Source organism: Desmodus rotundus, chromosome 13, assembly GCF_022682495.2.
Source record: "Desmodus rotundus isolate HL8 chromosome 13, HLdesRot8A.1, whole genome shotgun sequence".
Lineage (NCBI taxonomy): Eukaryota > Metazoa > Chordata > Mammalia > Chiroptera > Phyllostomidae > Desmodus > Desmodus rotundus.
Window position 1 is genome coordinate 49,270,603 of NC_071399.1, and position 24,112 is coordinate 49,294,714.

General features: G+C 38.3%; 1 protein-coding gene across 2 annotated transcripts in view; it reads right to left on the reverse strand.

Moving 5' to 3' along the window:
• Positions 1-24,112, reverse strand: part of GTF2F2 (general transcription factor IIF subunit 2) — a 169,488-nt gene that overhangs the window by 56,095 nt on the left and 89,281 nt on the right. The gene's annotated exons all lie outside the window — the stretch shown is intronic.

The window sequence follows — 24,112 nt, forward strand, 5'->3', positions numbered from 1 at the left end:
GGAAGGCCAGACCATGCAGTGTCTTTAAATTCTAGGCAGGGAGTGGTTATGACCTGATCAATGTTAATGACTCTGACTACTATGGGAACACTGGTCTATGGGGGAAGCAGTGAGCAACTGGTTAGGAGGCTCCCTGGAGTAGTAGAGGGAGGACCAGCTTCACCAGCAGATACCCTGTACAGTCACATTGAGTCCGCACTTAGGAGGGCCTTGCACTTGATTTAATGCAATGCTGTCACCACATTTGAAATTCTTAAATGAAGGGCGGTGTATTTCCACTTTGCAATAGGTACTGCAAATTATGTAGTCGATCCTAAATATAGGTGAATGAAGAAGGCAGCTTAGACTACTGTTGTAGCAGACAGAGGTCATAAGTAGCAGGTTAGACTGTATACTGCACAGGTGGCAAACACAAGGCCCCAGGGCCGAATCCGGCCCTCCACATTGTTTTATCTGGCCGGCACCTTGTTTCTACACAGTGGCAGCGCCAAGCTCCTTGCCCCTAGTTAAGAAGTACTTAAATTTATACAGTCCTAAGTAGTAGTTACACTTACTATGTTCTGCCCTTTGAAGGCAACTGCAAGGCTGATGCGGCCCCCGGTGAAAATGAGTTTGACGCCCCTGGTATAGTGGTACAACTGACAGAACCCAAAGATGGACTGGATGTGTCTTGCCAAGAAAACAGTGATTGATGACGGTTCCGGCCAAGATGGAAGTGTACGTAGAAACACTTTGCTTCCTTGCAACTAAAAGAAGGATAACATCCAATTTAAAAACAATAAACAATCAGAGCTGCCAGAATATCAATCTGCATGGAACTCCAACAAACAAGGAATTAGAGAAATATGCATCCAGGCTGGTAGGAAGGGTAGAGATGGGGAGACAGGACGCCAAACAGGCAGAGGGGACCCGCGGCAAGGTGGAGGACCACACAGGTGAGGAGGGGCTGGCTCACTGGGAAACTAAAGATTCAAAACCCTTAGCTGTAAATACTGTGGGTTTGAGAAGGTGGGAGAAACTCCCAGTCTCACAGGAGAGTTCATTGGAAAGTAGGGCTACAGCCAAGCAGACGATAGGCATTGTTCCCTCTCTGAACCCTCCCCCACAGACAGTGCCACAAGGCAGCAAAAAGGGTTGCCCCACCCTGCTGAATACCTAAGGCCCCATCCCCTAACAACTTAACAGGTGCACTGTGACAAAGAAATATGGCCCAAATGAAAGAAAAGATCAAAACTCCAGAAAAAGAGCTAAGTGATGAGGAGATAGACAACTTATCTGACATAGACTGGTAATCCGGATGCTCACAGAACTGATTAAGCTCAGTCACAAAATGAAGGAAGGAATGAAGGTTATACACAGTGAAATAAAGCAAAATATAGGGAACTAACAGTGAAGGGAAGGAAACTGGGACTCAAATCAGTGATGTGGAATAAAAAGAAGAAATAAACATCCAACCAGAACAGAACAAAGAAACAAGAATTCAAAATAATGAGGAGAGGCTTGGGAACCTCTGGGACAACTTTAAGTTTTCTGTCAGAATCATAGGGGTGCCGGAAGAAGAGGAAGAGCAAGAAATTGAAAATTTATTTGAACAAATAATGAAGGAAAACTTCCCCAATTTGGCAAAGGAAATAGACTTCTAGGAAGTCCAGGAAGCCCAGAGAGTCCCAAAGAAATTGAACCCAAGGAGGAACACACCAAGGCACATTATCATTAAGTTACCCAAGATTAAAGATATGGAGAGAATCTTAAAAGCAGCAAGAGGAAAGGAGAGAGTTCCCTACGAAGGAGTTCCCATAAGACTCTTACTTGATTTCTCAAAAGAAACCTTTCAGGCAAGAAGGAGCTGGAAAGAAGTATTCACAGTCATGAAAGGCAAGGACCTACATCCAAGATTGCTCTATCCAGCAAAGCTATCATTTAGAATGAAAAGGCAGATAAAGTGCTTCTCAGATAAGGTCAAGTTAAAGGAGTTCATCATCACCAAGCCCTTATTATATGAAATGTTAAAGGGACTTATCTAAGAAATAGAAAAAGATCAAAACTATGAACAGTAAAATGACAACAAACTCATAACTATCAACAACTGAACCTAAAAAACAAAAACTAAGCAAGCAACTAGAACAGGAAGAGATTCACAGAAATGGATATCACATGGAGGGTCATCAATGGGGAAGGGTAGGAAGACAATGGGGGGGAAGGCACAGGGAATAAGAAGCGTAATTCATAGGCATAAAATAGACAAGGGGGGGGCGGTTTAAGAATAGTATGGGAAATAGGGAAGCCAAACAACTTATGTGTACAACCCTTGGACGTGAACGAAGGGAGCGGAATGCTGGAGGGTGGGGAGTGTAGGGCAGAGGGGGATTAAGGGGAGGAAAAAACTGGGACCACTGTAATAGCATAGTCAATAAAATAGACTGAAAAAATAACAAAATACATACATACAAAGAGGAGTTATGGGGTTTTTACCTGAGTGAGTGTTAATGAAAGAAACTAGGGGAAGAACTGCATTAGGGGATGGAAGGTGGGTAACAACCAAGAATTCAATTTCAGGCATTTGAGGTTAGAAAGCTGTGAGACATCTCAGTGTAGCTATCAAGGGGAATGTTTGTGTGTTTGTGTACGTCAGAGTATGACAGTCAGGAGAGGCATCTGAGCTGGAAAAACAAATTCTAGGATTACTATGTAATATATATATATATATATATATATATATATATATATATATATATATATAAAATAAAGTGAATGGGATCACTTAGCAAGACAATGTAGGGAGAAAGAGTTCAAGAGATAAGCAGGAGCTACAAAGGCAAGAGGAAAATGAAACAGGGTCATAGTAACCGAGAGAGGAGAACAGAATGCTGAAGGAGATCCAGGAACTCCCTCAGAGTGAAATGTGCTCAATCAGTAACTTCTTGGATCATCCATCTGTCTGCTTGGTGTAACACTTAAATATCTATAATCAGTCTTTTGTTTACTCCACCTACCAGGTTGATCTACTACATTTCCTACAACACTCCAAGTGATTTATCTTGATTATGCTGTGCCATTCCTCCTAGAATTCCTTCCTTCCCCTCTTTATCTATTGAAAGTCTATGACTCTTTTCTCTAACTTTACCAAATCAGCATTTTCTGAAACCAGGTATTTACTGCTTTTGTCAACCTCTGATATTACATATAACAACATAATATCCTAAATTATCATTTAATATCCATGTATGATCATTTCTCAAAATAGATAAGCTCTGGTTACTTTTTAATGTTACACTACTTAGAATACATTAGATGCTCAAAAAACATCTGTTGAACAAATGAGTAATAAATGACACTTTGAAACTATGAAATATGGGGAAGTGGCAGAAGTAGATAAATCAACTTGGCAAGCAACAGCTTAGGAAAAAAATTACTCATTGTGATCAAAGTCCTGAGCAGCCTGTAAAACAAAAGGCATAAAACCTAAGTCTCACACACTTCATGCCTTCCTTTCTTCATTGAACAAATATATATTATGCACCTTTAGGTGTCAGGCCCTCTCCCAGTCATTAGGGAAACACCAGTGGATAAAGCAGACTAGAAGTCTTGCCTTCAGGGAGATGCCATTGGGAATACCATTCATTGGCATACTTTGTATTGTATAAACTCACCAAGTCCACACCCTTCTCCCCTCTTTCTCCCACTTGTCTATTATTTTTCAGTATGGAAAGTTTCTGTTTTAACGTTATTACTACGACTACTACTACTACTACTGCTACTACTACTACTACTACTACTACTACTCCTCTACTACTACTACTAATTCCATCCTTTTGGTTTTCCTCAAATACATAACACATTACAAGAAAAGGGTTTTAGGCATTCGAGGTCTTCAAAGTCACACAAGAAAAAAACCAGTATGGTAAATGATACCTGTAATATACTAAGGTATATTAAAGAGAAGTAGATCTTCAAAATGGCACAAGTACTACTAGTTCATCAAACTACACAAAGCATTACAGATTTCACAAAAATAAAACAATAAACTTGACAGGCATGTTAAATCAGTTAAATATTCTACGTTTCTCCTCAAGATATATATGGAGCCCTGACATTAAGTTACTATATCAAAGTTCACATTTAAGTTGTAGCACCTGAAATTTGATACAAAATTCTAAACTGAAGTAATGAAGCGGTTATATATCTTATATAAATCCTGTGTTATCCTATTTATAATGTAACAGAATCATGGTTTTATATATTAGTTTAAGTTGTGGGGTATTAGGGCAAGGATTATCCAATACAAGAGAGGAAAGAGAACAAGTTCCCTTCCCTTTTCCTACTGATAAGCCAGGCAACCCTTGAAACCCTTAAGGCCCTAAGAAGCAGCCTGTCCATCTACTGCATTAGAGTCAATCAGGATTAGGTTAAAATTCTAGCTTTGCCATTTACAAACTGTGAGCATGGGCAAATCACTTACCTTCTCTATGACTCAAATTTCTTATTTGTGGAAATGGAAATAAGATTGTTAAAACAGAAACTAAAATGAAAGTCTAATTAATATAATATGAAGCCATTTAAGAGTGCGTGGCCCATCCTGCACACTAACCTGTCCTATCTGAAATCAGTTCCCCTAAGCAGTCTTTTAAAATTTTTATAAGCTGAAGGAATCTCTTTCACAATTCAGGTTTTCTTTATAATACCTGAATACCATGGCAACTGCATTAGTCTCAAGCAAGGGGGGTAGTATGTAAGACATCTATGAGTCAGGTCTTCTTATACTTCTCATACTTGGACAAAATTAGTTCCTTCTAGTAGTAAGTTAGAGATTTGATTATCATCATTCCAACTGATTCAATATACTAAATGGGACCCTTGTTCCCCAATAAAAGAACATGTGGTATCTTTCTTTAGTCTTCAAGTGCTTTAGGGAATCACAAACTAAGGGCTGAAAATTCCAGTGCCGGCAAGGACCAGGCGAGCTACTTAAATTTTAAGTTACTCAGTAAGAAAACAGGACCTGTAGGCCTGCAGCAAAATGGATAGTGCAGCAATCTCCCAACTTTGCCCATTCTGCAGTGCACAATGTGAAGGGGCATATTCACACCAGAGACAACACAGATTTGTATAATTACTGTGACAATTTTCTGGAAGATAATAGTAATGTCTTCTTTAACAAAATCTGTAAGTTACCATGATTTTCTGATAGATAAAAATAAAAACCCTCGAGGAAGGATAATTTTTTAACAATGTGTACAAGAGCACCAGATGGACTAGTAGTGATGGCCCTGATTCTGCCTAAAGGTATTTGGCCACTTTTGTGGGTCACAATCAGTAGCAATCCTCCCAACAGATCTCCAACAAATGCAGCTCTGCCAGATCTACCCACTTGGCCCAGGAAGCAGAGATGGTTGTCCTGGTGATAAATCCTCCCACAAACTAAAAGGACTACTCAATTTTGTGTTTGGGCCAATCTACAAATTGCATAATTTCAAGGACTTTTCTTCACCCCACCACCCCCAAAACAATCTGCCTACCCAAATACCCTGAACAGATAATCTAATGACTATTATTTCACATTTAGTAATAAAAGGTTTAAAATCAAAAGCCCAATTTCACTTATGCCCATTCAGTCTTAAAATGTATTCAGAAGTGCTAGAATAAAAAGGATCAGAAGAAGGATAAAAAGTAGACGCATACAGACAGACATTACTAAGGCAAGGAGTGAAAACAGGAGATGTCCGGATAATAAAGGTAAATTTCCCATACTTCACAGTTTTGCCTAAGGTTAGCTTTGTTGGTTTTCAACTGTTGAGTGAACAAAGAGAGATTGTGTACTGAAATATTTTTACTCTGTGAAGCTGTGAGACTTTGTAGAAATACCACCATATGTCAATATTGCTTCTCTGGACTTATAATTTTAATCTTAAGCACAGTTAAATGTACTTTAAACAGAGATTAATTTGGAACATACTCATTTATAAAAGTATAACTGTAAATCCTGAACTTTAAAATGCTGATTTTTGGACATAAGCACTTTAAGGATTTATTGAACATAAAGCTGTCAGAAGAAAGATAAATGAGATCTAATCCCTACAGACAAAAACAAAAGTAATGAGAGTTAAATAAAGAACGAAATATAATTAATTACAGACTGTTGGAAAAAGGATGGTAGAAGCTTCGTGTAGATGATGTATTCTGTGTGGAGGAAAATGGCTGGGGAGATTCCACATATGAGGTGAATCTGACAGGATGAACTAGAGTTTGGCAGGCAGAAAAGCATGAAAAGAACACTGTGGACAGTAAGACATGACAGCACATAATACATGTGGGGAGGGTGAACCTGTCTGGTGTTGACACTGTACACACTGAGTGGGACTGGCAGCAGAATAAGAAGGAGCCAGATCCTGAGGAACACTACGGAACACTACAAGAGTGGCCAGAAGGGGTGGGGAATTCCAAAGATGAGAAGCTTAGGGACAGACACTAACCAGATACCAAAAAAATTCCTTTCCTCCTCCTACCTCAAAGTGAAACTATCAAAGGACTTGAAAGAAGACAATTATTTAAAACCTTTGTTTGTTGTTTAATTATGCCAATGTTTTAATTCTTTATAAATAAGCTCAATAGCCTCTTACAATCATTTGGAATTCATTTCTTCATCAGAATAGTAAATCTTCAGGGACAGTGTATGGCTCAAGGGTGGTGGGGGCAGCTGCTATGGTCTTTTAGAGGAAAGAGGGCAATCTTTATCAGCCAATCTCCCTAAGAAGTCTTCCTGCATTCCCTATGAAGACCTGCTTGTCTTTTACAAAACACTAAGTAAAACACCTTGCCTTGCTTTTTATGGTAGTTTTATCTCACTGGTATTCTTGCACTGCTACTACAGCTGTCTATTTATAATATTGTACTGTATTTTAATGAAAACATCCAGCTTCTTTTACATAATATGTCATGTTAAAAGGCACAGTTCAAAGGAAAGGGATATGAAAACAGGGGCACACTTAGGGCAGAGAAGGCTTGCTTCCTTCTTGGGTTAGCTCCTCAGAATGACTTCTTGTTCCCAGGCCTTTACAAAATCTTTGATTAAAAAACACACTTCCCCTGGTTAGTGTGGCTCAGTGGACTGCATGCTGGCCTGTGAACCAAAGAACACACTTTGCATAACATGATATTCTAAAGATCATAAATGATAGCATTTCATCTTTTATAGCTGAATCGTATTCCACTGTATATATGTACTACATCTTATATAATTTTATTAACTATTGTCATCCTAATAAATTTAAATTACAAAAAGATGTATAGCCCCACGATTTAAAGATCACACATCTGGGCACCTCAGGAGAGTCATCAAAGTTTCACTGCAGGAGAGGATGATAAGATTGTTTACAAGGACAACTTTGGAAAATTTTAGGGTTAATATCCTTTAAACTTTCCAGAAAGATTCTTAACATGCAAAGATTTATAAACTAAAAACCCATTATTAAAAAAAAATATATATAGATGCAATTGATGGCAACCACATCAAGGAGTACTTGAGGACACAGAGCAGAGTAGATGGAAAGACTGTAAAGAAAGGATTAACTCAAGTTTCCCAGGTCTGAATTTGGGTAATATCTATGTGGTCTAAACTACCACTTTAGGATTTCTATTTTGAAGACAGGATTATTATCATGGACTCTATAACAAAATCTTCAGATTCTTTCTCTCAGATCTATTTACCTTTCTGTTCTAGTTCTAATGTAAACTTTATTAAATTAGGTTATTTACCTCAGGGCAAGGATTCAGAAAGAATCCTTGTATACAAGTCTCTTCTGTCATGAGAACTGGATAGAGTGGGGAATATCTCCAGGAGAGTTTTAGGACAGGAATTCTTAGTTAATTGTCATAAGAGTACTTATTTAGTATTTATTTATTGAGTATCTACTCTGTCAGATAGCTCATATTACTATATTTTATTTAATCTTTATCATAACACTGAGATAAATGAAGTACAGAGAATCATATACTTTGCCTAAAATCACATAACCAGTCTTTGAACCTAGGCAGTTTGATTCCAGAGGCCAACCTCTTAACTTCCTCAATCTATTACCAAGGCATCTTTGTAGATCCACAACTGCTTTCTCATAAAAGTCCTGACCCTCTTTACAGGAAAGCAATCAAGGGTGTGAATGTCTCTGATGAGTTTTCCTATTCCTAAGATGCTTTCTGGCAAAAAAGTTTTGCTGAAGATCTCATGATTGCCTCCCTAGTATCTACTCTGCCCCTTCCCTATTGAGGAGTGGTCACATGCTTTGGATGGGATTGACCCTACCTCCTATACATTTCTACAGTTGGGCCATACATAACCAGTCCGTGCATCCCACTTCCACTGACACATTTATTGGTTAAGGGACAGACTCAGAATCCATGCCAGCCCACTGAAGGAAGTGAAGGGTTTTGTTTAGAAGCAAGTTAGAGAGAGAAAAGTCACTTAACTCCTGCTGCCCCATATGAATAAAGAGGCTGATAATCCTGAGAGCTGTATGTAGCCATCTTGCTACCAGAAGATAAGCCAGACTGAAGATAGTCAAGCTAGAGAAAGACAGACCCAAGGAAATTAGAAACAGATCTACAGCACTGATGATATTGAGAAGTTCTAGACAAAAACATGACTGAAGCCCACACCACCAATGGATCTGATTCATGTGAGTCAATGAATTCCTTTTATTTTTAAGCCATTTGCTTTGGGTTTTCTGATACTTGCAAATGAAAGCATCCTCAAAAAGGGATAATGACCATCAACTTCTATATTCTCCAAAAACTCTGTTCAATAAAAGCTGTTTCAAATATGATCACTAGAAAGCCAAAATGTAATACTATATTTCACTACTCATAAAATTATAAAACTCCAAATTACTATGACCTCAACCCTTATTGAGGATTAATAGAAAAATGTTTTTGTATAAAACTATTTCTTGTTTATTATTCATGTTGCAAAGATGATATAAAAATTGATATAAAAAATTACACTAAGAGTTCCAGCCAAGGTGGAGACATACAACTAAAAGAAGGAAACAACCAATTTAAAAACAAAAAACAACCAGAACTGCCAGAAAATCAAACTGTATGGAAGTCCAACAACCAAGGAGTTGAAGAAGAAACATTCATCCACACTGGTGCGTCCAGACAAAGAAATATGGCCCAAATGGAAGAACAGATCAAAACTCCAGAAAAAGAGCCAAGTGATGAGGAGATAGCCAATCTATTAGATGCAGAGTTCAAAACACTGGTAATCAGGGTCCTCACAAAAATGAGTGAGTATGGACACAAAATGAAGGAAGAAGTTAAGGCTATACAAAGTGAAATAAAGTAAAGTATACAGGGAACCAATAGTGACTGGAAGGAAGCTGGGATTCAAATCAATGACTTGGACAAGAAGAAGAAATAAATATTTGACCAGAACAGAACGAAGAAACAGGAATTCAAAAAAAATGAGGAGAGGATCAGAAACCTCTGGAACAACTTTACAAATTCCAAAATCTGAACCATAGGGGTGCCCAAAGGAGAAGAGGAAGACCAAGAAATTGAACTTATTTGAAAAAATAATGAAAGAAAACTTCCCCAATCTGGCGAAGGAAATAGACTTACAAGCCCAAGAAGCTCAGAGACTCCCAAACAAGCTGGACCCAAAGAGGAGCACACCAAGACACACCATAATTAAATTACCCAAGATTAAAGATAAGGAGAGAATCTTAAAAGCATCAAGAGGAAAGGAGAGAGTTGCCTACAAAGGAGTTCCCATAAGACTATTAGCTGATTTCTCAAAAGAAACCTTGCAGGCAAGAAGGTGCTCAAAGGAAGTATTCAAAGTCATGAAATGCAAGGACCTACACCCAAGATTACTCTATTCAGCAAAGCTATCCTTTAGAATGGAAGGGCAGATAAAGTGCTTCCATTCTAAAGAAGACAAGGGTACCAGGGAGAGGGAGATAAATGGGAGAAAAAAGAATGGGACAAATGTAATAACATAATCAATAAAATATGCTTAAAAATTTACATGAAAATGTTAATACAGTACCATCATATTTCCAATTTTGTGACTACTGGGAAGCACACAACAGTTTATGTTCAGCAATAGCAGTTAGTTCCGGCCTAGAATTTCTAGTATACATTTCCGGCCAGCACTTTTATTATATGTCCCTTACTTTTAGTTGTTGTTTTAAAAGGTTCGCATTTTAGTGTATCCAGGCTGTCCATAATAAGGGTAATAAGGCTATCCATAATAAGGACCTCGCATCCTACTTTTTCTGGAACTTCTTATATTGTTGTCTTAATACAGTACCCTCTCTGACTAGGGCTCATCTTCATTCTCAAAGTCCAATTTTAACAATAAATTATAAAATCATGATATTTATAATTCATCTTGTATGTTTTTAAATATATACTTTATTGATTATGCTATTACAGTTGTCCCAATTTCCCCCCTCAGTCCCCCTCCACCCGATACCTCCATTCCTCCATTCCAGCAATACACCCCCAGTTAATGTCTGTGGGTCATGAATATAAGTTCTTTGGCTACTCCATTTCCTATACTGTTCTCTACATCCTCCTGTCTATTCTGAACCTATAAATTTGTACTTCTTAATCACTACACCCTTTCCCTCATTCTCCCCCTTCCCCCCTGCCAATAACCCTCCAAATGATCTCCACATCCATGATTCTGTTTCTGTTCTGCTTGTTTGCTGTTTTTTATATTCAATTATTGATAGTTTTGAATTTATTGCCATTTTAATGTTCATGGTTTTGATCTTCTTTTTCTTATGTAAGTCCCTTTAACATTTCATATAATAATGGTTTTGTGATGATGAACTCCTTTAGCTTTACCTTGTCTAGGAAGGACTTTTGTCTACCCTTTAATTCTAAATGATAGCTTTGGAAGATAGAGAAATCTAAGGTGTAGATCCTAGCTTTTCAACACTTTGAATACTTCTTGCCAGTCCCTTTTAGCCTGCAAAGTTTCTTTTGAGAAATCAACTGACCTTCTTACGGAACTCCTTTTCAGGTAACTATCTGCTTATCTCTCACTGCTTTTAAGATTCTCTCTTTATCTTTAACTTTTGGCATTTTAATTATGCTGTGTCTTGGTGGTATCCTCTTTGAGTCTATCTTGGTTGTGACTCTGCACTTCCTGGAATTGTATGTCTATTTCCTTCACCAGATTAGGGAAGGTTTCTTTCATTATTTTCTCAAGTAAGTTTCCAATTTCTCACTCTTTCTCTTCTATTCTGGCACCCCTATGATTCAAATGTTGGTATGTTTGAAGTTGTCCCACAGGCTCCTTGCCTGTTCTCATATTTTTTAATATGTTTTTCCTTCTTGCTGTTTTGATTAAATGTTTTTTTCTTTCTTAAGTTCCAAATCATTGATTTGATTCTTGGCTTCATCCACTCCACTGTTGTTTCCATGTAAATATTTCTTCATTTCACTTAGTGTAACATTCGTTTATGCCTGGGTCTTTTTTATGTTGTTAAAGTACCCAATGAGTTCCTTGAGCATCCTTATAACCTGTGTTTTCAACTCTGCATCTGATAGATTATCTCTACTTTGTTTAATTCTTTTTCTGGAGTTTTGCTCTGTTCTTTCATTTGGACCATATTTCCTTGTCTCCTTATTTTGACAGCCTCCCTGTGTTTGTTTCTATGTGTCAGAGCTGCTCTGAAACCCTGTCTTAGTAGCGTGGCCTACTGTTGAAACACACACCCGTAAGTTGGATGGGGCAGAGCCTCAGGTAATCGCCAGGGCAGGGCAGCCCATGTGAACCAGGTTGATGGAGTCTCAGATATGGTGTCTCTGTTCTGTGGCTCTGTGTTGGGGAGGGTCAGAAAAGGGACTATGGCTGCCGCCTGGTGTCTGGGGTTTATTCAGGAGGAAGCTGTCTCCCAGCACTCATCCTGATGCCAGACACTTCAGTTTCTCCCTGTATGCCACTGGTGCCCCTCAAACTCTTGCCCAAGCTCAAGCTGGTGCTGGAGCCTAGCAGGAGTGAGTCTGCTTAAGTCCTAAGTTTGTTTCGGAACTAAGTGGAGATGCCTGAGCATCCCATAGTTTCTTCCTCTGCCCAATTACCACCGTTTTTCACAGCCAGAAGTACTTATGTTCCTGACAATAGAACCCTGGGGTGGGTGGTCTAGTGTGGGGCTGGGATCCCTCACTCCAGAGGTATGCCTCCCAATTTTTACCGACCACACATAGTGTGGGACTAACTTCTGCACATCTCCGCCCCTCCTACCTGGCTGGTTTGTGATTTCCTTAATTCCCTGGTTGTTGGACTTCCGTAGAGCTCTATTTTCTGGTAATTCTGAGTAACAGTTGCTTTGTATTTTACTTGTAATTTTTGCTATGGTTGTGTGAGGAGCAAGCTGTATTTACCTGTGCCATCATCTTCATTGGAAGTCATCTTGTATCTTTTTAATAAAAAGGATATAGCTATAACATACTGATAAGAAAAATCACTTGTAAAAGTTATTCTTCATGAAATTTATATATGAAGAGTCAAAATGATAGTACTACACATATTGAAATAGTAATTTAAATGTGTCAAGAAGAAATGTTTTAGTGTTTTTATTACATTAAACACAATTTTATTTACAGGAACTTCTTTGGGCATAAATCTAGTTCACTCACCTGAATGGCAACACCCAAAAATTGTGTAAAGATTTACTGAATAAGGGGGCCTTTTCTTCTTCCCTTGCAATAAGACATTCTAAGACATCTTTAAGTGTAATATGGGACATTAGGTATCTAGGCAGGAGCAGTACAGTAACCTCCCCTCAGGAAAGAATGTGCATCACAACCTCCTTTCCAGTATATGATGTCTCAGCATAGAGAAGAGCCTCATTTTTCTCTTTTCCTCCCCTCCACAGCCAATGTCCCATTCCCAAAGAGAAAGGCCTATCTTAGGATTTTGAAGAAAACCCATAATCACTGAAAGAATAAAAAACTTTTGAATATAGAAGCTGGTTCTTTGAAAAGACAAACAAAATCAACAAGCCTTTAAGCAGACTCATCAAGAAAAAGAGAGAGGACCCAAATAAACACAATCAGAAACGAAAGAGGAGAAATTACAACTGATACCACAGAAATACAAAGGATCGTTAAGAGATTAATACCAAGAACTGTATGCCAAGAAATTGGAAAACCTAGGGGAAATGGTCATATTTCTAGAAAAATACAGTCTTCCAAAAATGAATGAAGAATCAGAAAGCCTGAACAGACCAGTAACAGCTGACAAAATCGAAGGAGTAATCAAAAAACTCCCAGCACACAAAAGCCCGGACTGGATGGTTTCACAGGAGAATTTTACAAAATATTTAAGGAGGAGCTAGCCCCTATCCTTCACAGACTATTCTAAAAACTCCAAGAAGATGGAAGACTCCTGAACACTTTTCATGAAGACAGCATCATCCTAATCCCAAAACCAGACAAAGACACAACAAAGAAAGAAAACTACAGGCCAATATCACTAATGAACACAGATGTTAAAATCCTCAACAAAATATTGGCAAACCGCATGCAGCAATACATTAAAAAGATCATACACCATGACCAAGTGGGATTCATCCCAGGGATGCAAGGATGGAACAATATTCACAAATCAATAAAAGTAATATATCACATAAACAATAGCAAAGACAAAAATCACATGATCATATCAATAGATGTGGAAAAATCATTTGATAAGTACAGCACCCATTTCTGATAAAAACACTCAGCAAAGTGGGAATAGAGGGAGCATTCCTGAACATAATAAAGGCCATATATGAGAGACCTACAGCCAACATCATGCTCAATGGGCAAAAACTAAGTTCTCCCACTAAGATCAGAAACAAGACAAGGTTATCCACTTTCACCACTTCTATCCAACATAGTATTAGAACTCCTAGCCACAGCAATCAGACAAGACAAAGAAATAAAAGGCATTCAAACTGGAAAGGAGGAAGTAAAAATGTCATTCTTTGCATATGACATAATAGTGTACATAGAAAACCCTACAGACTGCACCAAAAAACTACTCAATCTAGTAAGTGAATTTCACAAAACAGGGGGATAAAAAGTCAATATTCAGAAATCGAAGGCATTTTTGTACATCAACAATGAAATATCAGAGGCAGAAATCAGGAAAAATATTGCATTCCCTATAGCAACAAGAAAAATAAAATTCCACTGAATAAACCTAATTAAGGAGGTAAAAGACCTGTACTCAGAAAACTACACAACACTGAAGAAAGAAATTAAGGAAGACACAAATAAATGGAAGCATATACCATGTTCATGGATTGGAAGAATTAAAATCATGAAAATGTCTATACTACTGAAAGTCATTTACAGATTCAATGCAATCCCTATTAAAATACCAATGACATATTTCACAGATATAGAACAAACATTTATATGGAACCATAAATGACTCCAAATAGCTGCAGTAATTTTGAGAAAGAAGAACAAAGTAGGTAGGATCACCATATCTGACATCAAACTATATTACAAGGCCACAGTAATCAAAACTGGTACTGGCTTAAGAACAGACACATAGAGCAGTGGAACAGTATAGAGAGCCCAGAAATAAACCCAAGTCTCTACGGTCAATTAATATTCAACAAAGGGGGCAGGAACATAAAATGGAATCAAAATAGCCTCTTCAACAAATGGTGTTGGGATATCTGGACAGCTACATGCAAAAAAATGAAACTCGACCATCAACTTACACCATACACAGAAATAAATTCAAGATGGATAAAAGACTTAAATATAAGTTGTGACACCATAAGAGTCCTGGAGCAGAAGATAGGCAGGAAAATCTCAGATATTCCATGCAGCATATTTTCACCAGTGTGTCCCCTAAAGCAAGAGACATAAAGGAAAAAATAAACAAATGGGATCTCATCAAAATAAAAAGCTCCTGCATGGCTAAAGAAAACATTAGCAAAATGAAAAGGGAACCAACTGTATGGGAAAACATATTTGCCAATGACATCTTGGACAAGGGCTTGATCTCCAAAATATATAAAGAACTCACATGACTCCACTCCAGGAAGACAGAAACAATCCAATTAAAAAATGGGCAAAGGACCTGAACACATACTTCTCCAAGGAGGACATACAGAGGGCCCAGAGACATATGAAAGGATGATCAGTCAGCATCACTAGCCATCAAGAGACACAGATTAAAACCACAATGAGATACCACTTCACACCAGTCAGAACGGTCATCATAAACAAATCGACAAGCAGTAAGTGCTGACAGAGTTGTGGAGAAAAGGGAACCCTAGTGCACTGTTGGTGGGAATGCAGACTGGTGCAGCCTCTGTAGAAAACAGTATGGAATTTCCTCAAGAAACTAAAAGTGGAACTGCCTTTTGAGCCAGCAATTCCACTGCTGGATTTATACCCTAAGAATCCTGAATCACTAATTCAAAAGAACCTATGCACCCCAATGTTCATAGCAGCACAATTTACAATAGCCAAATGCTGGAAGCAACCCAAGTGCCCATCAGTAAAAGAGTGGATCAGTAAAGTATGGTACGTTTACACAACTGAATACTACGCAGCAGAAAGAAAGAAGGAGATCCTACCCTTCATGATAACATGGATGAAACTGGAAAGTATTATGCTAAGTGAAGTAAGCCAAGTGGTAAAAGACAAATATCATATGATCTCACCTATAAGTGGAACCTAATTAACAAAACAAACCAGTAAGCAAAATATAGCCAGAGACATTGAAATCAACAACAAACTGACAGTAACGGGGGGGTGGGGGGGCGGGATGAGAGGGAAATAATGTGGGAAAGAAGGGAAAGGGACGTAAATGGACATGAATGAGGGATCCATGGATGGAGCCAAGGATGAGTGGGATTGAGGGTGGGAGGTGGGCATAGGTAGGGCTGGGGAAAGTGGTAGTGGGAAAATGGAGACAACTGTATTCTAACATCAATAAAAAAAGGAAGAAAAAAGAAGAAGAACTTTTGAGACAAGTATTTTTAGATGAGTTGGAGAAAAACATGCAGATGTTAAAGAATTATACACTTTTCTACTACTGTGACGGTCCTACAAGAAAACACGTATTAGGATATTTTTCTAATATTTATGCCCCATTATATTTAAAAACAAAACAAATTATAAATAGGGTGATTATATAATTAATCATTTGACTATTACAAAAAACTCAGTTGACTATTGAGTTTAAAGTTATATTTAAAGTTATATTTAATAAAAATGAAAATTTAAAATTTTAATTAGTACATCAGATAAGAACTGTTATTAAATATATTTACATTTATCAATTCAAAATAAATTTCACCCTAATATGAGACTGATGTGCTGCCTACTGTGCTAAGAGGGCACCTTTAATTTCATCCTAATATGAGTCATATCCATCCTAATTTATGTCAGATAAAGAGAAAGAAACACAAGCAGTGGAAGTTGTTTTTCCTTGTGTTTTGTAGGTATTCTTGGTGGCTAAATGGAAAGGGATTTTCATTATGAGATGGGATCAAACAAAAGAAAACTACAGCATAAGATTTTCTTCTTTCTTGACCTGAATTTCATTGATTTAGGGGGTTACATATTTCTTGGGTTTACTGAAATACTAATTTCTATCTCTATCTAAGTGAATAACAGAATCTTATAAACAGAATCTTATATTTTATTAATACAGAAATTATCATTCCTGTAACATTTGACTAACTTATCAGCTAGTATTTAATAGCAGAGAGCTATAAGAATTTATTACTAAAATTAAAGTCCCAATAGGACTTGTGGTGAAGATGGCGGCAGAGGTAAATTACCACAGCTCACCTCCTTGCACAACCACATCAAAATTACAACTAAATTACAGAACAACTATCATTCAGAATGGTCAGAAATTGAGTGGAATGACAGTCTGACAACTACAAAATTAAAGCAACCACATTCATCCAGACTGGTAGGAGGGGTAGAGACATGGAACAGGCTGGTCCCACATCCACATTTGGTTGTTAAAAATTTGGGAGAGATTATCTTGGGAGCAAGGAGTCCAAGCCCCACACCAGGCCTCCCTGGGCCCAGCAAGGATTGAGTTGGTGGAAGAAACTTCTGGAGTCCCAAGCAGTTCCCCTTAAAGAGCCCACACATGGACTTACTTAGATTCACTCCCTCTGAGCTCTAGCATCAGGGTAGCAGCTTAAAAAGCACCAGAGGAATATCAGGAGGAACTTAAGTGTCTGGCATCAAGGCAAGAGCTGGGCAGCTTTGTCCAAAAGGAAAGGCAGGCAGAGGCCATTGTCCCTTTTCTGAGCCCTCCTCACGCAGAGTTACAGAGCCAGCAGCCAGGTGCCATATCTAAGACTCCAGCAACCTGGCTAAGACTGTTTAACCTGCCCTGAAGATCCCCTGTGACTTCGTCCCATCCAAAAAAACAGGACCACCCAAACTGTTAACCGTGACTTTTCCATATGAGTGGCTGGTCTTGGCTCATCCTTCACAACTTCCCAAACTCTATCAAATAAGCAATACCCAGCCTCAGTGAGCCCTCAGCCCCCATACCTCTTGCTAAGTGACCCCAGGCCTGGCCTAGCAGCAGCCAGCATAGATTCACAGCTTGGTTTTGCCTGGGAATCTCTAAGCACAGCATAAGTAGCAGTTATCTCAGACAGACTGCTTTATAGTTTAGGCAGGGTGGCCCTGGGCAGAACAGAGGTTAGGGCTGACCTTGGCCTGTGCCACCAGGGAAACTGCAGAGCTCACACAGCCAATGGACAGCTACAAACCACGTTGGAGTACCACCACCCTGTCCCTGTACAGCTGATACTCCATGGAGGGAGCAGGTTGGTGGTTAGTGGTCACTGCCAGTCCTTACAGCTGACTGGCCTGGGTAAATCCCTCTCATTGACCTGACAACTGCAATCAAAGCTCAACTACAAGAGGGCAGTATACTCAGCATACAGGAAGGAGGCACCTCAAGTACCCAGCTTGGGTGATAGGGGAGGCTATGCCACTCGACTCTACAGGACACCTACTACCATTAGGCCAAGCTACCAAGACAGAGTCATAGCTGCTCTACCTAGTATATAGAAACAAACACAGGGAGGCTGCCAAAATGGGAGACAAAGAAACATGGCCTAAATGAAAGAACAGATCAAAACTCCAGATAAAGAACTAAACAAAAGGCGGATAAACAATCTATCAGATGCATAGTTCAAAACACTGGTTATTAGGATACTCAAGGAATTTAGTGACAACTTCAATAGGATAAAAAATGTCCAGTCAGAAATGAAGGATACACTAGCCCTGGCTGGTATGACTCAGTGGATTGAGCACTGGCCTGCAGACCAAAAGGCTGCTGGTTCAACTTCCAGTCAGGGCACATGCCTTGGTTGCCAGTCAGGTCCCCAGTTTGGGGTGTGAAAGAGGCCACCTGTGGATTCTCTCACACATCAGTGTTTTTCTCCCTTTCTTTCTCTATCCCCCCTCCCTAAAAACAAATATTTAAAAAAAAAGAAATGAAGGATACACTAATTGAAATAAAGAACAATTTAGAGGGAAACAATAGTAGAGTGGATAAAGCCAAGAATCAATGATTTGGAACATAAGGAAGCAAAAAACAATCAATCAGAACAACAAGAAGAAAAAAGAACCCAGCCCCCCACAAAGGATAGTGTCAGCAGCCTTTGGGACAAGTTTTAACATTTGAACATTCGCATCACAGGGGAGGCCAGAAGAAGCGAAAGAGCAAGTAATTGGAAATCTATTTGAAAAAATGAAAGAAACTTCCCTAATTTGGTGAAGGAAAGAGACAACCAAGTCTAGGAAGTACAGAGAGGAGCACACAAGATGGATGCAAAGAGGCCCACGCCAAGAAACATCGTAATTCAAATGCCAAAGGTTAAAGATAAAGAGAGAATCTTAAAAGCAGCAAGTGAAAAGCAGTTAGTTACCTACAGGGGAGTTCCCATAAGACTGTCAGCTGATTTCTCAAAAGAAACTTTGCAGGCTAGAAGGGATTGGCAAGGAATATTCCAAGTCATAAAATGCAGGCACCTACAGCCAAGATTGCTCTTCTCAGCAAAGATACCATTTAGAAATGAAGAGCAGACAAAGAGATTCCGAGATGAGAAAAAACTAATGCAGTTCATCATCACCAAGCCACTATTATATGAAATGTTAAGAGACTTATTTAAGTAAAAGAAGATCGAAACTATAAACAGTAAAATGGCAATAAAAAACTTACCTATCAACAACTGAATCGAAAAAACAAACTAAGCAAACTAAAAGAACAGAGACAGAATCATGGATATGGAGAGGGTTTTGATGGTTGCCAGATGGGGAGTGCTTGGGGAATGGGTGAAGAGGCGAGGGGATTATGTATAAACAGGTAATTACAGAACAGCCATGGGGATGTACAGAAAATGGAGTAGCCAAAGAACTTATATGCATGACCCATAGACATGAATAATGGTGTGAGGATGGTCTAAGGGACTTGGGGGTGTTTGTTGGAGGGGGGGTATGGGGGAAAAGTTGGGACAACTATAATAGCACAATCAATAAAATATAATTAAAAAATAAAGTCCTATTAAAGTAACACTACTCATTTTTAAATAACATTATTTATAGACATAAAATACACTGTGTAATATACTCAATTATGTTACTAAGAGTATAATTCAAGCTATTTGCTAAAATATAATACAGTGAAAACTCACTAAGTCACAAAACAATTTACAACTTAAGGAAAGAAAGGTCTTCTTTGGTAAAGGCTTTTTCTTCTAGTCCTCTGGAAGACTATTTTTTATATTTTGAATAATTTTCAATAATATAACTGAAGAATAATTATATTTTTAATTGTTGATGAAGTATTTCTATATTTGTTTTATAATCATTTGTCCCTTCTCAAAGCAGTGTATGTGTATGCACACATGCGCTATATGCCTGTGTATATGAACTGACAAATCAATCCCAGGTTTCAAATGCAGTTCTGAGTAAGACAATTTAAAAAGCTGAGTGTTGTTGAGTTTTATGTTTCCATACCTAGAGTTCTGGCATTCCTTTCTATTTCGATCTATTTCATCCCAACAAGTGGTTCTGGATATTTTATGTTTGTAATACAGTTTGCTAAGTGTAGAGAATATAAAAAGAGGGAGGGAGAGTGCAAAGAAAAAAATGGAGAAAAGTAAAACTCATAGTCCTTACTTTTTATTAAGTTTATAATCTTGTAGAAAATGCAACTATGTACACCTAATTGGTAGAAAAGATAGACTTTTATAGAAATCATTAAAAAAGAATAAATAAGTATGTGAAATGTAGAAAAGGAGGATGGTAGATCCTAACTAGAGTGGGGAGTAGAAACTATAGGAAGGTCTCCCTGAGTAAGTGAAAACTGGATTGGTTTTAAAGGCTCAAAAGAACCTTGGCAGAAGGGAGACAAGGCATTATAGGCAGAGCACACAGCACGCTACAAAGGCATAAAAGTGCTTAGCACGTCTGGAATAACAGCTTCTAGTGTGATACAGATATCTGGTGTCTATGTACAGGAGAATACTTAAAATGAAGCCAGAAAGTGAGACAAGAGCCAGATTATCAAAAAATTTGAATGTCATTAGGTATAGGCAGTCAGGAGGAGGTACCTGAAAAACCTTGAGCATATGTGTGAAATACCTAGGTATAGGGTATCTCAAGCACTGAATGACCAATTCTGTTCTCAAACACGTACATTTTGATGTCACGTACATCTGGAAATCTGCCACCACATTCATTTGTTAGTATCTTCCTTCCTTAAGATTCTATTTACTTATTTTTAGAGAGAGGGGATATGAGGGAGAAAGAGAAACATCAGTGTGAGAGAGAGACACCGATCAGTTGCCTTTCATATACTCCCTGACTAGGGACAAAACCTGCAACCCAGGTATGTGCCCTGACCAGAAATCCAACCAGCGATCTTCCACTTTGCAACTAGCTGAGTCACACCAGTCAGCGCATGCTACCACGTTTCTATCCCCTCCTACCCTGTCACTATACTGTCAGTAAATAGATTTTTTCAGATAATCCTGTGTGTGTGTGTGTATCTTCAGGTTCAAAAACTTAACTGCCTGGAGGAAGAATTTGCCCACTGGTACTCTACTTGCAATTTAAGTCATTTCTTTTTGAAATTTTTTTAAAGGAAAGATCAATTATTTTCTTGTAATTTTTTTAAAAAAAGATTTATTTATTTTTAGGGAGGGGGGAAGGAGGGAGAAAGAGAGGGAGTGAAACATCAGTGCATGGTTGACTCTCGCACACCCCCAACTGAGGACCTGGCCTGCATCCCAGGCACGTGCCCTTATTGGGAATCAAACTAACAACATTTTGGTTTGTAGGCCGGCACTCAATCCACTGAGACACACCAGCCGGGGCTCTTTTTAAAATTTTTATGTAAAGTGCCAACCAGGATTTAAATTAAAATGGAAAGGGGAACTAAAAGAATTTCCTTATCTCTGTCCTTCCTCAGTATAAATGGTCCTGTGCAATGCTCAGAATGGTACGGAACCAATCTGGGGATTCACAGCCCGAAGTATACCTGGGCTACAAAACAAGAGCTACCACCATCAGTATGACCATAGAGAAGGTCTTTTGTCCCACAACCAAAGTTTGAGATGAGTTCATCAGGTACCATCAACTCTATCTCCAAATATTCTCAAAACCTTGTTTCTCATGTTCCTTCTAATGAGAACCAGCTTGTTGTTTGATCATTCAGACATTTTGTACCTGGATTATCACATCAGTCTCTTAGCTTGTGTTGTGTGTATGAGTGAACAAAATAGGCACACACACGCAAAGACAAAATAACCATGGGAACTTGAACTCCACTAGAGCAAATATGGCAATAAATATAAATTATATAGTATATTAAGTGTTATATGCTGTAAAGAAAATATAAGTATGGAAGGAAGTAAGATGGTCAGGGTAGGCCTTTAATTAAAGTACAATCTGAGAGATACTTGAAAGAGGCAAGTAGGTAAGCCATGCAGTTATCTGGAAAAGCATGTTGCAGAAAAGCATACCTAGTACAAAGGACCTAATACAGAAGGGTGCTAAAGTGCTCATGGACTATTAGGAAATCAGTGTGGCTGGAGCAGAGTAAAAGAAGGGGAGGGAAGGAGATGAGGATGCGGAAAAGGGGGAGGAAATGGTAGGATGATTACGTAGGAAGCTGCAGACAACTGTGAGGACTTTAATTTTATTCTGAGTATTATAGCAAGCATGGCAAGTGACATTTGAGCAGAGATATGGCATGATTTGACGGATTTTTAAAAAACTGCTCTGGTTACTGCACTGACAACAGACTACAATACAGCAAGGGTAGAAGCAGGAACTCTACTAGTAGGAGGCTACTGCAGTGATCCAGGTGAGAAATAATGACATCATGTGGGTGATGAGACATGGTAAGACTGTAGATTTGTGATATTTTAAAGGTACAGTTAATCAGATTTTTCTGACACATAGGATATGGGATGTGAGAGAGGAATCAAAAATGTATTCAAGGTTTGGACTGACAAAATGGGAGGACAGATATGGCATTAACTCAATGAGAAAGCTGGTGGAGCAGGCTTTGGGGGAAGGACTAGGAGTCCAGTTTTTGACATATCTGAAATGAACCAAGCTTTTGGATATTTAAGTTTGCAGTTCAAAGAAAAGATATGAGCTGGAGCTTCTGTTCTGCCTCCAACAAATACTGCATTCCAGGCTTGCGGAACCATACACAAGTTTCTAATGTATTCCCCAAGTCTTTGTGCCTGCGTGTTTCTTTGTTTAACTAGAGTGTTCTTACTCCTTTTTTTCACTTGGTCAAAATCTCTCAGTCTTCAAGACTTATGTTAGATATCATCTATTTCATGAAACTGGGATGATTATAATCTATTTTATGAAACTCAGATGATTATTATCTTCTGAATCACCCTGTTTCTGTAAGTCACTTAAGTAACAAACATATACAGCTGGTCTTTTAGCATACTCCAAAGGCTAAACAATTTTAATTTCTTTTTTGTTAAGAAAAAAAAGGCAGCCATTACATAAGCACAGGTGACTTGCCTGCTCATCATCAGAAATCTTAAGAAACCTTTGAAGAAAATTAAGACCAGAGGAAAAAATCTTGGCAAGCAGTTCAGTAAACAGATTTTGCATTTTCCAATTTCAGTAGTTATTTGAAGACAAATCTTCAAAAAGACGTGAATTACATAATAAACTCCAGAGGATAAACACAAAGAGAGAAAAATCTTCTGCCTAAGACCCAAAGTTATTTTCTATTATAATGAAAAAAATTCATTTTGATTGTTTTGATTACTTTTAAATGAGAGCAATTATTGGATAAGAAAATCAGTGTCTCTGTTTCATTCCCAAGAGACAAACTCTAATCTAAGTGAGAAAAGGAGAAAAATTAAAAAGATGATCCAGCTCGACCAGCCTCTTTTACAAGTGAGAACACTGGAATCCAGAGAGGCTGCCACAACCGCTGGAACAGGTGCGCTCAACTACCAGTTCTGTGTATCTATAATCTGCTCAAAGGTAAGCTCCAGGAGGCCAGATATTTTTGTTTTGTTTCACCTAGTTAATTGCTAAAACAACAAATTTATAATTCTGAACTACATGGGATTGAAATACATTCAATATAAACTTTAATACATTTCTTTAGGGTTTAAAAATTGCTGACTCTTTGAAAGTCATAAAATTTAGAGTATCAAGAATTTGCAATCATCATCTTTTCTTAAAAAAATTACTTTTATTTATTTATTTTTAGAGAGAAGGGAAGGGAGGAGAAAGAGAGGGAGAGAAACATTGATGAGTGAGAGGTACATTGATCGGTTGCTTCTAGCACGACCCCCACTGAGGACCTGGCCCGCAATCCCCACTGGGAATCGAACTGGTGACCTTTCAGCTCACAGGCCGACACTCAATCCATTGAGCCACACCAGCCCAGACTACAATCACCAGTGTTAAATATCAATTACAAAACATCAGCGCTGTATAAAAGTGGGAAAGGGTGAACCCTGAAACAAAATCTCAAACCAAGTATTATGTTTATAAAAAAATTCTCTGCAAATCAAGAGAAAAGGATAATATTCTAACAATATAGTTGCTTTAT